Raw genomic sequence first — 12459 nt, 5'->3', positions numbered from 1 at the left:
ATTCTTCACAATAATAGTATGATAGTTCATCAAATGTTTTGCTAAAATCTAAACAAACTATATGTATGACCTTTCTCTAATCTACTAGTTCAAGTAACTTGTTTTAAAGAAAAAAGAAAGGCTAGTCTAGCATGAACTGTTCTTGAAGGTATAATGAGTCTGTGTGATTAAAGACTTCTCATGAAGCAAAATAGTCAAGCATCTCTATAATCTATAGATTTTTCCAAGAATCAAAGACTTACTAGTCTATAGCTTGCAGACATTTTCCTTGATTTTTTTTTGATTAAGAAAAAATTTTCCCTTCTCCAATCCCATGATAACTCATGTTTTCATTTTTTCCAAATAATCACATTTTTCATTTCTTTCGATATTCAATGCCATACTTCATATGGTTTAGGGCAGATAACTGCTCTCTTAGAATATTTGTTTTACCTATTTGTCTCACCCATAAATTCACTCTATCAGTTTGGTCTGTCCTCTATTATTTCCATTTACCTTTTCTTTCTTCCCTTTAACAACCTACCTTCTCATTTTTTGTACATGAGCTTTCTACTTAATGGTTTCCCTAAATTGTCCCTGGAAATCCATAGACTTCTGGTTGCTGAAAATTTGCAATAGATAACCCAATTCAAACTCACTCTTACCTACTATCTCCATGCAATCAATTTGCATTTCCAACTCTATGCTTCATTTCATTTCATTAGTCCCTCAACGTAATGTTGAGAATTCATCATATTGAAAATATATTTAGAAGAATTGCACATATATAAGCTGTATCAGAATGCTTTCTGTCTTGCAAAAGGGAGGAGAAAAATTTTGAACACAAGATTTTTCAAAAGTGAATGCTGAAAACTATCTTTGTATGTATTTGGAAAAATATAATACTATTTAAAAAAAATCACCATATCTAGCCTGACCTAGACACAACATGCTACTACCTTGATATCTTCATATGATAGTTCCATGAATACCCCATTCTGCCTCCTTTTCTACCTTTCCATCTGCAGGTTAGGGAACAATGATCAAATTAACACAACCATTCCTTTAAATAACACGAATGCTAATTGCTTTGAAGATTCTCTTTATTTTAGTAACACCCTGGCCACCATTTTCTATCTGTCTTCCTCTAGTTATTTAAAATATAAGTTCTTTGTGGTTAGGTAGTCTCTTTTTTATTTTTATCTCCAGGATTTACCACAATGCTTAGACCATAGTTAATCCTTAAATGCTTTTCACTTATTTATGATTTATTTATTTATTTTCATTACTTTTATGATCTCTTTAACACTCCTGGATTGTCTTCCTCTTCCCATCTCAAAGTAGAATCTGGAATCATTTCTTGTATATTGTTTTTATTTTTCAAATTTTCTTCAATTAACTTCAAATTTCACAAATTTCTCTTTTTTAAAATTTTTTCTCTGATTCAATTTTCCAGTCTGAATCCCTCCAGCGACCTGGGCAATTTCATCTTGTTCAACTCAAATTCTCTTCTTTCCTCTCACAACTTCTTTCCATAGAATTCAGAAGCAGCAACCGTAGTGATAAGGCTCAGTAAACTAAGCTAGCTAGTCCATGGACAGCAGGAATAAGTATTGTCATCAGATCTGAACACTAACTTTTCCAGCTTGGGAAACAAATTCCTATACTTGTCAAGCTTGATAATATATTTTACTTAGAAAAATGTGTTAGGGACAATAAAATCATGAATCAATAAAAAAAATTCACCTTATATCTTGACATCCCCTTGTCAAAAAAAAAAAAATGGTTTGTAAACCAAGAATATCCAAAAATGTCTCTGATAATTAGATCCATGACAATAATTATGCTGATAATATCTATTGATAAAAATTTTCATGCTAATAAAAAAGCTACAGTTATTATGTAGAGCATCCACTCTTAGAAATATAGGAACCCAGAAAAGTTATCTTGAGTTCAAAGTCTTCTGTAGATCTGTCTTCTTTAAACTATCACTGTTATTATTATTATTAACTTTGTTACAAATACAAACAAAATAATCAGTGTAGAATTGTTGGAATGGCTGACAAAAGGCTATTTGGTATCATTAAGGACCACAATTCACAACTTCCTATTGATGTTTACAGATTTACTAGTGAGTCAGAGGATGCAATTAGTTCAAAGCAAAGAACACTTAACAAAATCAAATTTACAATGAATAACAGAAAAAAAAATCTTCTATTACTCTAAATCTGAGGCATTCCCTTCCACAAAGATGCTAATCACAGACAAAGAATAGGAGCTTTACATGAACTAGAGAATTCATACAAATAGGGCATTTTTATAGAGACACTTTTGATCAAGACATACTCATGATGAAGCATATATAGAGAGGTTGAAGTTTAATATGTAGGAATAATTAAATATGTAGTTAAATATAAAGGCATATTTCAAGCTTCTGATGACTCAAGCTGTCATAGTCTTCTAAAGACCCCAATAGCTTCCCACAAGCTAGTATTCTCACCTCTCTTTGCTACTTTGGTCTTCTCTGCTCTGTACTGGGTTTTTGAATTCTATGGTCTTGTGATTATTGCTATTTATTGCTTCCCATTACTAATTTTTGGACATCATTTCCTCAGGGTTGCCTCTGGGCTATTTCAACTCATTTCTTCTTGGCTAAGGTAATTAAAAAATATCTCCACAGGAAGGATAAACTAACATCTCTTTAAACAAAATCAGAGGAAAAGAACCACCATATTCAAGTACTTTGAGTTAAAAAAAAGTCCCTCTCTTTGAAATCAATATTTTGTCTTTTAACTCTGATTTCTTGTAGTGAAAGTATAGTTCTTTGTATTGTGTTAGAATTAGAAATTGCTATGATCTTCTCTGGTTTTTAATGCAAATGAAGTTTTGCCCTCAAAAATGTGTAAACAAAAGATATAAGGCATTTTAATCTACACTTCTACATTCATTGTAAATATCAATCAGAAGCAAAATCCCTACGTTGGCTTCCACACCATATTTTATCCAAATGAAAATACTTATCTGTCTTATTAAAGTACTGTGAATTCAGTAAAACTTTTAAATGATTTTGTATTTTATGGATCACAACTGCACCTCAATAATTTGACCAAAATTAATGATGTACATATGTATGCATGTGTGTGTGTGTATGTTTGTCTTACACTACTTATTCATTCTAAGGAAAATATGATCATATATTCATTTTACTGAAGCTTCATGTTTCCTTGGAATTGAATATTTATAAAAATACAACATTTGGTGAAAAAAGTAGATATATAGAATCCTAACAAGACCACTTAGATTCATGTCTCTTAGATGGAAACTACTCACATGCAGGAAAATTCAGAAGCAGTTATTTTAAACAGTAATTTGGTGATTTGACATCCAAGTTTTTGGACGAAGGAAATATGTAAGTTTAAAAAGAATGTGCTTAAATTCCAGTTTCTACTTTATGACCATAATAATACATCACATATTTTGAAGTACTTTCAATAGATTTATGACATCAATAGAGGTACACTATCCTTCAGTGTTATTCATTGTCTCTCCACATTTTCATAGAGGATTCTATGTACCACTGTGATCATAAAAATCATTATCTATTAGACCAACTTTTGTGCTTTTTATGCACCTTTATGAAGATAACCAGGAAGAATCTCAGACAAGGATTCCATCACCAGGACCATCATGGGTGACATAATGACTAGAACACTTAACCTAGAGTCAGAAAGATATATATTCAAGTTCACTATCCATGTAACCACATGGGAAAGTCTCTGTTAACCTCAGTTTCTTCATATGCAAAATGGTAATAATAAAGGCATCTATCTCCTAGGGTTTTATGAGGATTGGAATGAGATAATATTGTAAAGTACTTAGCAAAGTGCCTGGTACATAGTAGAGGTTGTGTAAATATTAACTGCCATTAATATTATCATTGTTGTCTTTCTAGTTTTGTGGAATCTACCAGATCTCACATTTTTTGAGCTAACCACTGAGAAATCAGGATCATTTTAATGAAATGATGAGGAATCAGAAAAAGACTGAAGTCAAGACTATGTAAATATGTCTAATACTTTATACATTTTCCAAACATTTTCACAGCTCTTATCTCTTCTTACCAACACAACAGCCCTCTGAATTCTACTACTATTGCTGCTGCTGCTGCTGCTGCTACTACTACTACTACTACTACTATTACTACTGTTACTACAGGATTCTTTAAGCTTTGCAAAGTACTTTACACAAATCTAATTTCACTTTCATAGCAATCATCCTAGGAGATAGATTCTATTAATACCCCTCTTTTATAGATAATAAAAACTGAAGCAATCCAATTAAATGATTTCTGATAGGACTAAATATCCAAGGGCTTGATTTAAACTGTTCTTCTTGTTTCTTTGTTGAATTGAATGCCAGTGCTGCATCTTAAGTGTTATGTGTGGGTACAGATATTTGATAAACTCTAATTTAAAACTTAGGTTTCTTAGGTTCTGCTCTGATCTAGTCCTACACAACTATTAATATAGTATTCTAATGTCATAAGTGTGAAACCTGTTCATCTTTTACTATAAAATCTTTAACAGGTTCATAGTACATCTAGAGCAACCAGGTGGAACAGTGAATAGAGTGCCAGGCCTGAAGTCAGGAACACTTAAGTTCAAATCACGTCTCAGATACTTATTAGCTATATAGCCCTGTGCAAATCACTTAACTCTGTCTCAGTTTCCTCGTCTATAAGATGAACTAAATAAAATGGCAAATTACTTCAGTATCTTTTCCAATAAAACTCCAAAAAAAAAAAAAAAGGATTATAAAGAATTAGACATGATTGGAAATGACTAAACAACAACAATCAAAATTAATTATTGACCTGTCTTAAGTATGATGCATCCTTATGGTATAAAGGGAACTTTGGATTTCAGTAGCTATACCTACACTGCCAAAACTACAAAGACTTTTAGTATGAAGAAATATCTGTATCTGTAACTCAAAGATCCATCTACTCATGTTCAGAAAGGCTTATCAAAAATTAGCCACAAGACTGCTCATACAGAGCAATTCTGAAAGATATAACACTGTTTCAATACCTGACTATAGAGTATTCTCACATCAAGAAAATAACAGAATCTTAAAGTCAATTTAATAACTTCAAGCCTAAATTGATTATTGAGTTTTCTATGTATCATAATGATATTTTGGTCCTGAATTCTGTAATTAATTATAACAGTATTCCACTTTACTTTGGTTTTGTTTAAAATACAATTACTTTTGGTTTGAAATACAATTTTAAATGCTACTATATGTGTTTTTCATTATTTAATGAAAAAATATTTATCCTACTTTTCTTTTTCTTGCATCATTAACAGTAATAAATGTTAAAATTCTAATTTACTTGTGTACAACAATGATGAGCAAGTACTTGGATTCTCCTCCAATCAATTTCTCTAGACTGAATGACAGTTTACTGTAATTTGAATAATCTCACCCATTGGGCTCTAGAGGGACTCTGATACAGAAAAAAAGGTATGTGCAAGAGAGAGTGATAGATGAATTCTGGGAATTCTAATAAGCATCTAATCCCAAGTCTAGAAGACGCTATTGATTTCTTCAAGATTAGGTAGTTGGACTAGTCTTGCAAGGTGCCTTCCAGGTTCTAGCTTTATTATGCCACTATAATGAATCTATGGATCGATAACTACTAAATTCCTTTTCATCCTTAAATATATAATCCATTGTCTATAGAACTACCCTTCATCCAATATAGATGGAAATTCACTTAGACAATGAGATGGGCAGTGTGTTCTTGATCACTGGATAAGGTTGTGCTTTCATACTTTATATATTATAAACTTTCAAACTTTATATACTATAGAACAAGGAGATAGAATGAAAAAGAGTGCTTTATTTGACATTGCACTGAAAACCGGTCAGAGGAAGGCCAAAATAAGGAAACACTGGAATATGGTCAAAAACTATGGCACTGAATTCTCATAGTAACATGATGGGCAGAGGGTAGCAAAAGAGGACCATTATTATCTGTTGGAGAAATATAAACCTTATGTGAACAACAAGGGAATCCACTATGGGAATGGAGAAATGAAAAAAATCCTTCCATCTTCTGGGAGCTAGAAAGATGAGATTATAAAACAAACAAACATGCAAATAGTCAAAGGTGGTAAATATTGGTAAGGAACAATCATAAGTGATGGATTAATAGACATATACTGAATGACCACACTAAAGGGAAAAGAAGCTAGGAGCATGTGCAGGCCTGACAATATTAGGCATACATTATAAACTTCTAGGAAGAATTGTTTATGGGAAGTTGTCATGTTTTCTCAGAAAACTTTCCCTCTTTTTCCTTCCAACTGTAAATATATCTATTGATTCTTTGAGACCTTTGAACCATTTCTTTGAAAGTATAATTCTTGACACTACCTTAAGTAATGCCGATAGTGAAGCTATACATATAGATTTTCTTTCCTTATCTGAATAAACTCTTAAATGTAATTGATATTCTTCAAGTAAGTTTTTGAAATCTAGCTTCTTCTTCTGTCTTTTTGAAAGTGGTTAAAAAATTGGAGTTCAGATTTGAATCATAAACAAATATTTAATACTGTCTGATTACACATTCTTTATCTCCTTAGTTTGCTCATCATATATCGCATACCCTCTAATTGTGGATATTCCTGGAATTGCAATGTGTCCTGTGTCCTTTTATAATTTCCCATATTATTTCTTGGTGACCTTATTAATTATCAAAGGTTTAATTATCATCTCTATGCAGATCACTCACTAATCTACAAATCTAATCCCAATTTTTCCCTTGAATTTTAGTATCATACCCTTAATTGTCTATTAGACAGTTAAAATGTGTTTTTTGGAGATATCTCAAACTTACTATGGCCAAAAATCAACTCATCTTTACTACTGAACTTTCCTTTCTCTAAAATTTCTCTATATCTTTTCAAGGTGCCATCATCCTTATTGTTCCTCAAAAAAAAAAAATTCATCTTTAATCTCCATTCTTTTCCATTAACTTCCCCCATACTTGAAATACTATCCCACCCATTTTTTGCTTCATAAAAATCTTTCCTTTAAACTATAATTCAATAATGATATTTCACATGAATTCATTCTTAACCCTTTTCCCTCAATTGCTGGTCTTCCATATCAAACTATTTTATATTTAAAAACTTTGTATTTATCTACATTTGTTTTACTTTATATTTATTTTGTACATAATTGTATTTGTAATTGTTTCCCTGGTAGAATATAAATTCCTTATGATTAGGCATTATTTCATTTTTTATAATTGTGTTGCCTTTTCCTTAGCAGTGTCTCATACATAGCATACAGTAAACTTAGAAAACAGACATTTGTTGATTGCTTGATTGTGATCCTAAGTGAATTGCTTAACATCTCTGATCTGCAGTTTCCTTACCTGTCAAATGGAGAAAATAATAGCACTGACCTCACAATGTTGTTTTGAGGATTAAATGAAATAATTTATATAAGATGCTTTGCAAAGTGTAATGTGCTACATAAATGTCAGTTGTCGTAATTATTATAACATTCACATTTGAAGCACTGTATTATGATAAAGAGACTTATTGAAGGATTATTAGCTTTCTTTACTCTGTCAATGACAGCTGATTATTCATTAACAATTACATAATTTCTGATAAAGGTCTGTGTTCCTGGACGTAATGATTACTATTCTATTGAGGGGTTTATAGAGAGGGAGAAGATGAGGAGTTGGGAGGATTGGTAGAGAAGTGAGGGAATCAGTTTTATGGTTTCATTGAAATTAGATTTGGCCCACACCAAAGTACAGAGAGATTTCTGCCTATAGAGGGCTATCTATGTCATATTAAGAGCTCTATTTTGCATAAATCTCCTCCTGACAACTTCTTTTCTAGTTACATATTTTTCCTAAAATCCAAATCTAGATCAAGAGTCCTGGAGAGGAAAAATATGGCAGATGCCTTGGATTATTAAGAATGACTAGAATGTTAGAATGACTCTGCTTGATAAACAGGTGCAGTTTATGTTTTTGGCAAAGACATAAATTATTTTTATGTTTTACTCATTCTTCCCCAAATCATACACAAAGGCACTAACCTGCTAACCTCCTGATGAATGTAAACAATAGATGTTCTAGGGCAAGTGCTCCACCCACAGCACCAAGCATCTTAACCAACTCATTATTTTAAAACCCACAGTGATATTGTTTTCAATAAAAAAAATTAGCTACACACAGCTGTGGTTATATGGAACTATAATGCCCTCTGATGGACTATTTAAAACTTACACTTTTCTGTACATTGAATTTGAGAGGGAAATTGTTTTTTTGTTTTGTTCTTATGAGAGGGAAATGTTGGCAACAAATTAGATTAGTACTGATCAGGTGGCTCTTTCAGTCCAAGAAATATATTTGTCAAGCAATAATATTTAATAAATAATTATGAATTATTTTCAGAAAATGAAAATTTCTCCAAGATCTTCTTTATCTAGTGGCTAAATTCAATTGGATATCTAAATAAATTTATTTAGATACATATTTGTCAGAATCATATCTGACTTAGGAATAACTTTCATAAAATTGTATTTACATTCATTAATATTAAATGGATAGTGGAAATGGAAATTTTCTACCATGAAGTCAGTATTCTTGGATTGTATACTTTGTTTCAGAGTTAAAAATAATTTTCACTTAATGAAAACCCATTTTTATTTGATTTCATTTATACATTTTGGCAAAATAAAATGCACAAAAACAAGGAAAATATTTATCTAAATGAAAAAGAATAAAATAATCACAACCAGAACTCAAATTTTATTTTTCTCCCTCCATATGATGTTTCCATTTATAGTTAATTTTGTTGAGAATTATTTTGAGACCTTCCCATTGTTGCAAATATAAATCCCTTGTTCTTACATCCTTTTGCTTACTATTGGTTAAAAGCTATAAAACAAGATATATTCATTTAAAATTATTTTGTTATTCTTAAAGTGCAAATATACAAACTGCCTGAAGCGTCATTTCATTATATTTGGAATTGCAAAATACCTTTGATTCACCCAGTCAAACTTTGTTATTTTATAGAGGACAAAACATATTTGGATATGTTAAATGACATTCATATTTATACAGGAAGTAATTGAAAATAGCCAATATTTGAACCCAGTTTTTTTTATTTTAAAATCTATCACACTTTTTTATAGTAATCAAACCTGATTTTCAATTCACTAATAATTCAAAATCTTGAAATACCAATGTTTCATAGATCATAGGATATTAGAATTGAGACTGACTCAAAAGACTTTACTGATCACTGAATCTACAAGAAACTTTTTCTAGTGTACTTTATCCTTGGAGCCTTTACTCTGTTGATCACCTCCAATTTATCCTGTAAATATCTTATTTGTAAATAGATTTTTTGCATCTCCCATCAGATTGTGAACTCCTTAGGGACAAGTAGTTTTTCCAAATTCGCACAGTGTCTGTCATATAATACACTTAATAAGTCCTTGTTGACTGACATAGTCAATGTTCTTCATTGTGCTAATGAGAAAAATGAGATTGTTTAGGTTTGATATTAATAAATATTATTATACATGCTGTATTTTTCTTTATTTTATGGCTATCTAAGAAACTTTTATCTTAATTGCCAATCTTCTCTGAATGCTTGGTTTTAAAATCGTGATATTTCAACATTTTTATTCCAACATAAACTCAATGCTTCTATTCTTGACAGTCTCCACACCATGCCATGAAAGCATATATCTCTCTCCTGTCCTCCTTCCACCCTAACACATACTCTCTCTCTCTCTCTCTCTCTCTCTCTCTCTCTCTCTCTTTCTCTCTCTCTCTCTCTCTCTCTCCAAAAACAGTTCTGGAAACAATAGTCAAATCAATACTATGGCCCTTAGAGAATGTTATTCCAATTGCCCTATGACTACATTCAACATCCCTGTAACTTTCTTGACCAAAACTAAACTCTTAGGCCACATACCTCAAATGTGTTATCTTTAACTATTAGAATACAAACTTTTTGGGGGCAGGAATGGTTTTGCTTTTTATATTAATAGTACTTACATTAAACTGCCTAACACATGTTAAACACTTTAAAAATCTTTTAAATTCATTATTTCATTCACTACCCTAAACACATATACACAGGTCTATAATTTATTATTATTATTATTATTATTATTAGTCCAGATCTATGTTTTCCTTAGTAAAGTCCTGGTTAAAAAATTCCCTCTGCCATTACCGACTTCTGAAATTATTTAAAAGGAGTAGAGAGTAACAATTGTTCAATTTATTCATTTTAGAACTGGGAGGCTTTCAAACTATTATTGGTTACATGTTAATTTAATTTGGCATTGATAGATACTAATTATTGAAGGCTGTGAATACATGCAAATTTACAAGGGCACAAACTGTATTTTAGACATTCATATTTGTATGCTCTAGTCTTGATTTGCATTTCTAATAAGGTAATGAAGTGTTACAGGATTTTATGTGAATATGTAGTGACACTGACAAGTGCTCTGCTTTAAGTATATGGATAATTAGACAGTAAAAGATCTGTTATTATTCTATAGTGAATGTTAAAAATAAACAAAAAATTCCTCATAACAAAAATTCCTGCATTTCTGTAACATGAGATAGAAAACAGATTTGACCGACAGTTATATTATCAGCAGTATGATTTTTAAAATTCTTGCAAAACTTATATAAAAATACTGAAGAGTTATGCATAATTTTTCATGCTGTTTGTATTTTTCACCAGGTATTTATAGAGCCAAAGTATGTCCATTTTGGCTTTCATAATTTTAAAAGTTTTGATCCTATAAAGAAGTACTTAAAATCAATTTTTTGAGAAGGATCCTTTTTATTCATATAATATTCCCTTTCATCACATCATTCTTAGTATGCTTCCCTTTCTCCATCATGTTCTAGACAAGAGACAAGCATTATTAATTAAGGATTCCCATTTTATAGATTAGAATACTGAGGCAAAATGTGATTAAACAGCTTATTTAATCTAATAATGGGTTAACAGCAAAAGCATGACTCAAAAACCTTAAGGTGCCCTGAAATCCAATACTGATGAGAAAGTTACTTAAATGCTTCCTTCTACCATAGCAATCTCAGTTTTGTGAAATAGGAAAATAAGGAAACTACTAATTGCATAAAATGACTACCAACTGCTAAGTATTTTATTCTAGGTCAACTTTTTTCGCTGTCTTGCAGTTAATGAAGTTACTGCTATTTAAAGGAACAGGAAAAGTGTTTATAAACTTGTATTTTATTGACTCAGAACTAGAGATAGAAAACAAAGTCTCTAGGAAGCTAATAAAATCTGTGGGAAAAGATTGTTTAAATTTTAGAGAAGTCTTGGACGAGCATCCTGTCATGTTGCAACGATCTCCTTCTGGCCTCTGCCACTAGTAAGGTCTTTGCAGTGTCTGATTGGGTGACAGCTTCAGTTGCATTTAGTGAATTTCCCTCCCTTCATTCCTACATATATCCCCACCTACCATTATTAGAAGACAGCCAAAAATGTCACCTAAGGCCATCAGTTCACTTAAAGAGAGGTACATGAACCCTTCCCATAGAGGACTTATGAGACTCCTGGCTCCTTCTCTAAAAAAGAGATCTGAGATCTGACTCTTTATTACACACACGCACACTGTATTGGCTTGTCAGCCCATTTGTTGAGTGTGTGGCGGCCTCTGCTGGGATACAGCTGCATTCAAACATTACTCTAGCCTAAGAAGACGACATGTGGAGGCTTAGGAGAGGTAAGAGAAAAAGAGTGTGTGTATATGGGGGGGTTGGGGGGAGGGAGGGAAAGGGAGAGAGAGAGAGAGAGAGAGAGAGAGAGAGAGAGAGAGAGAGAGAGAATCTGCAAGAGGGAAGCAGTGCATCCTGGAAGGAGGAACTGTGGAGGGAGCCGCTGGGAATCAAGGCAGAGAGCGGGTGAGCCTACCCTCCCTCCATCCCGTTCCACTTGGGGAAGCGGTGGGAACTTCAAGAGATACAGGATGTGCTGGTGACAACTGAGACATATGCACCAGGCAGCTCGGGCTGGGGAGCAAAAGGGTCCGGGGAGGGGAAGGGAAGAGAAAGGAATTTGCAGAACATCTACTAACCTGTCTTCCCATGTCCAGCGCAGTTGGTAAGCGGGGTGAGGGAGTGGGGGTGGGGGCTCCGTGTGGGGTAAATACTGGAAGAGGACGAGGGTTGGAACACAATTCGACCTCATGGGGAAGAGATGAGTGGGGTGGCGAGGATGGAAAAAGGGCACGGAATGGAGAGGGCTGGTTCTCAATCTCCTTCTCAGGGGAACAAATGACCCATTGGGACAGGGAGAGAGAGCCTGGTCAGTGCTGGCTGGAGTGTTTTTGGTTAAGGGAAAGACAGACCCCAGACAGAGGGAACAATGTGTCGCCTTTCCTATT

At 32.8% G+C, this 12459-nt stretch overlaps 1 protein-coding gene across 3 annotated transcripts in view; it reads left to right on the top strand.

Annotated features, from left to right (window-relative positions):
* The first annotated feature begins 11687 nt into the window (after positions 1-11687).
* The window catches only part of GABRA5 (gamma-aminobutyric acid type A receptor subunit alpha5), a 110437-nt gene continuing 109665 nt past the window's right edge, over positions 11688-12459 (top strand). Inside the window, exon 1 of one of the 3 annotated variants that reach the window (XM_031959098.1) lies at positions 11688-11799. The gene's annotated coding sequence lies outside the window, so the exon portion shown is untranslated. Of the gene's footprint in view, positions 11800-11874; positions 11978-11998; positions 12177-12459 lie in introns of those variants that run through there. The other 2 variants (XM_031959097.1, XM_031959096.1) reach the window with 2 other exon arrangements.

The sequence above is a fragment of the Sarcophilus harrisii genome, chromosome 3 (assembly GCF_902635505.1).
Source record: "Sarcophilus harrisii chromosome 3, mSarHar1.11, whole genome shotgun sequence".
Lineage (NCBI taxonomy): Eukaryota > Metazoa > Chordata > Mammalia > Dasyuromorphia > Dasyuridae > Sarcophilus > Sarcophilus harrisii.
The sequence above is the reverse complement of the archived record's forward strand: the minus strand, read 5'-3'. Positions and strand labels throughout refer to the sequence as shown.